General features: G+C 39.9%; 1 protein-coding gene across 5 annotated transcripts in view; it reads right to left on the bottom strand.

The window, feature by feature from the left end:
• PROX1 (prospero homeobox 1) overlaps window positions 1-5,000 on the bottom strand; it is a 51,394-nt gene that overhangs the window by 45,182 nt on the left and 1,212 nt on the right. The window lies entirely within an intron of this gene.

The raw sequence follows: 5,000 nt of genomic DNA, 5'->3' as shown, positions 1-5,000 counted from the left end.
GGCTCCTGGGTTCCCATGGTATTAACCTGCGCCTACAAGTTTTCTTAAAATTTACATTCCTCTCAGGCTAAAGAATGAGATATATTTCTACACCCTGACAAAACACAAAGGTTACTGAATTATATTGGCTCTTGGTTTCAGAAGACCAGAATGAGTCCAGTGGAAAATAAAACACCCTCAACAGCCCTGTACAAAAATACAGCTCAGCAAGAATGGGGGTATTTGACATAGCACAGATATCAGAGGTAGACTTTTAAGACTGGCCAGACTGAAACTGGAATAAATAATGAGTTCACAAAAAAATGATGAAGTCCATTTCTGTTACAAAGAAAGAAGAAAATATGACTGCTTTAGTTGCATATTCTATCTGCGCTCTATCTCAAATTTGAAAGTTTGCGTGAGTGCATACCTATCTAGAAACAAGCCAGAAGACATATTTTTATATAAAGTCTTTAAAAATGCAAAGAATTTCTCCAGTTATTTAAATATTAAATGGTTAAGGTTTAGTTTATATTACATGCCATTTTTAAATTTTCTTCTGTGTTAAGTGTATTTCCATTACATTAACCCTGAACATACTTATAGTAGCATCTAGGGGCCTGATCCAGTAATATCCTGAATCCCTCTTTTGCTGTGGACTTCAATGTGTAATAAGTCACTCAACCCCTTTCAAAAACCATCCATAAAATAGCTGATATTATTTCATTGACACTTAAACTTTGATTGTAAGGAGATTTGATTAAGAGTAGATCTATGAGAAAGATTAATTTATGAATATGTAACATCTATCAGACATGCATATATCATATATCCATTAACACAGCTAGATATACCCCAATATAATACAAGCTGTATGTAAACAGATTTATTGCTGACATCTGAAGGATGCTCGGTCATTAAACTGTAAATGCAGATGTCTTTAGAATGTTGTATTGTAACAGGTATTTTACTGTATTGTTGGAAAGCATATCCATTTATGCACTACATAGTTGGATACCAGATCTAAAAGATAGATGGTTTTATAGATTAACCCCACAAACAAATATCTATGAATCGGTAACATGCGGCAATCTTAAATAAAGCTGAAAAGCTGTAAAGGATCCGTATTGAAAACTAAAGTCTTAGGTACTCAGTTTTTATGAAGCGACCCATTAGCTAAACATTAGCAAAGTGCTGAGTAGGAAGAGTATTCAGCGAAGAATTCAAGAACACCATCTTTCAAAGTTGAAATTTGTTCCTGTCTTCACAAGCCAACTACTTTTTTTGCCCGTGTCTGCATGCTTGTACTATCCTTATTATGCCAGTGCATCCAAAGAAATGTAACACACTCATGATAATAGGGATATTCAAAAAACTTTAAAAGAAAAGGTTACCCTGGACATGATTTTGGCAGAAGAAGCCACAGAGCGCAAGATGAAAGTGACTTCGCTGAGTAGTATTCCACATACAAAAACATACTGATATTTGAAAAACACATTAAATGTATATACCACAAATCTGTTTTGGTACTAAAATCAGTTCACTACACTATTGAGAAGTGCAAACTGGTGAAATCTCTCCTGTAATATTTATAATATTTCCAGTGCAACGAGAGAGACTTGCAAACTTTCTAAACGGCTTTCATGCACATTTTCAAATCAAATTCTTGGCAGGGAGGTGAAGCCCTGTCTTCCTTAGCTAAGATGCTGTGATGAAGGAATTTTACATAGGGCAGAACTGATTAACAACTAGTTGTGTGCTAATACTGATTTTATTAGATTTCCTCCAGAAAATAAAAATTAAGCTAATTAGCTACTGACATGACCCTATCCAGCAGTCTGTAAATCAGAAATACAGAACCCCTTTAAGAACATAAGACAACCAGGGCTAAATCCAGCAAGATATTCAGCATTTCTTGTGAAGTATTGAGAATCCTTAAATCCCTTTGCCTGAAATGGGAGTAAAGGATGTGCTCAGTACCTCACAGGATATACCTGACATCTTACTGATTCAGGCCTATATGATTTTGGGAAGAAGCATACTCTGTGATCTACATAGCCTGTGAATCTGAAGTTTACTTTGTTTATCTAAACAGTATGTTTAAATAAATGAAAAAAAAACTATCCAAGGTATAAATATGCCAGCATTTTCCTCCTTCCAAAGCAGTTTAATAATTGTTAGTGAAGAAAATAAAAGCTCACTTGGAATCTATGGAAGAAAAATGCTGCAAAATTCACACGTTCTCTTTCATAAATGCCATTCAAGCGAACCTAGATGTTTTTTCCCCAAATTACAAGATGCTAGATCAGATTTCTTGAATTAGAGAGTCTATGTACTTATACTTAGGAAACAGAATAAATTACAATTTGATGAATATAAATAGCAATTGTTTGTATTCAGAACTGAACACAAAAAAGCTCCCATTTCAAATTTGTCTGTTTTTATGATTATTTTAATTTGTGAACTGATCTTTAAAAAAACCCCAAGTAATGTGCAGTAAAAGGCCTCCTGAGTTTTTGACTTGTAGAATAGTAAGTTATCTATAAATAGCGTCATTCAGAGCACACTATATTATCTGCCATATAATTTTTAAAGGGTCTGTTTAAAAAGTACAGTGTTTAATTTTTGGCTACTACAGTTCACCTCACAAAATGCTGGCACTCAAATACCTGCTTTTGAGTATTAATAAACAATTTGCAGTACATGAGGTAGCTGTTAACAAGCTTTGGATGAAAAGCAGATGAAACGCACACAAAATGAGCTTCCATAGTAAAAAAACTTTATATACTTTGTGGGAGATTACAGGAAAACTGCAAATCTAGGGCATACACATGAACCCTATGCAAATTCTGGACTAAGAATACTACCTTGGTGTACTTCATTTTGCAAACTGTCAGCTTTCTCAGGACGATGAAAATAAGCACATACTCAAAGCTTTTACATCCATTCACTATGCAGCTGCATTACTTATAACTTTCATTAACCTACATGTCAATATCAACCCTGCCCCAATCGAGTAATACATATTTCTGGAGGTGTACTTTCACATATACACTGTACACATTCGTGGACTGTGTACAAACCTACTACTTTGAAAAGACACTGTTCCTAGAAAGAAATGCCTCCCGTGAACCCTTAGAATCTTAGCCAATACTGAAATATTAAAAAAACGCGCTCTTCTCAACTTTTATTCAATATTAAATGGTATCCCTGGTCTCCATATGCAACGGACAAATCCTGTTTTATTAAGATCCTGGTCTAAAAACATCCCTCACTCTGGAAATGGGAAAGAACTGCATAATAGAGATTCATTCTGGTCTAATATGTTACATTTCAGGAGCAGAGATCTTTGGAGTCCCCCCTCCCACCCCCTGGGGTTTTATTTTTTTTTAAAGCCGCAATGCATTACCGAAGATCTTGCTGCTAAGGTGACAAATATCATCAAGTGCAAGAAAAGTAGAGGGCAGAAATCAGGCTGGCAGGATGCATGAAGTTAGACTGCCAGCTTTCAGAAGGAATAATCCTTTAGATGAGCCCTGTGCCTCTTCTGAAACAGACGTTAAACAACCTGCTCTGTACTATTCATTAACATTTGTCCAGGGCCCTCAAGATTTCCTAGGGCAAGGTTTAAAACAAACATTCAAAAAAAAAAAAAAAGCAGAAGCAGCAGCACAGAGCTTCGCCACCAACCGAGACAGCCCTGGTTAACAATGCACCATAAATTCATAAACCTCGCTGCAACAGTCGTGTGGAGCTAGGATCTGCACAGACAGAAAGAAACTTGCACCTGTCTTTCTTGACACAACACACCTGTCTAGCACTGCCCATGCGCACTCCGGTGCGGATCTCCGTGCCTTTCACGAGCTTTGCAAAACCAGGGGCAAATAAAAAAAAAAGAGTATGCCTCCTTACCCCCCCCCCCATTCCACTCTCCCCACGCCTCCTTGCAAGAGCCCATCGGGGGCTACTGAAGCTGGTCGATGGGCAGGGATCTTAGGGAGCCCGATCGCTGCTTTTCCAAGCCGGGAATGTGCAAGGATTACTTTGTGCCCCCTCACCAGGCTTGCCAGCACCCCCCATGCCCCACCTGCAGTGCCATGCTGCAGCAGGCTCCCCTGGATCCTAACCTGAGCTAGCCCTGCACAGCCTGGCTTAACTTGCAGAGCTCCCCATTCAGCCAAGCCCGTCTGGCAGCGCCACTTACCCTACTGCCCGGATGCACTCCGTGCACACCAGCACCATCCCCAACCCGCGCGATGAAGCCCCCTGTGCAGACCAGCATTTGCAGATCTGGATTGACCCCCCTCCCCCTTTCAAGACTTCAAGCACTCCTCTCTGCTCCCCCCCTCTCCACCCTCGTGCACGGACTCGCCTTCCCATTCAGAAAGAACCGGTCCCTCGTGCATTTTAACTCGATTTACACACCTGGCAAAGTGCTCATGGTTGGGGGGGGCGGGCGAAAAGCACCCCCCCAAAAAACCCCTTCAAAAAAAATAAATAAAAAGTACCACTAACCTTCATCCCTGCCCAAATCAATCATCTTCTCCCTAAACTTGCACTGATCTGCCCTCCTGTGCGGGCCACCTACCACTCAAGCCCTTTTTCTGTCCATTTCCACCCTCCGCCACCCCTTAAACATGAAAAGTCAGAGGAGCAATTTTAGTCTACTACTAATAATTTTTTCTTTAAAAAAAAAAAAAAAGAAAGCCCCTGCCCTTCCCGGTTGGGGTTAAGAAAGGAGAAGTGGAGACATGCAAATGACAAGCAAATTGGAAGAGACAAAAAGAAAGGCAGCGATAATAAACAAGACAAAGAGGAGGCTCATAGGACCAGGCTAGGAGTTTTTTTTTAAAAGGGGCTGGGGGGTGGAAAGGAGGAAGGGGAAGCTCAGGACAACAGCAGCAACAACAAAAAAGAAGTAGAACAGTCTTTGCATTTTCTACATCTGCCTCCACCAGGAAAGAACCGTAAGAGAGTAATCAACAAAAAAAAGGGGGGGGGGGGGGGAAGAAGAAACAGGG

This window comes from Gavialis gangeticus, unplaced genomic scaffold, assembly GCF_001723915.1.
Source record: "Gavialis gangeticus isolate Ggan-Ray unplaced genomic scaffold, GavGan_comp1, whole genome shotgun sequence".
NCBI classification, from domain to species: domain Eukaryota; kingdom Metazoa; phylum Chordata; order Crocodylia; family Gavialidae; genus Gavialis; species Gavialis gangeticus.
Note: the sequence above shows the minus strand (reverse complement) of the source record. Positions and strands in the feature narration are given on the sequence as shown.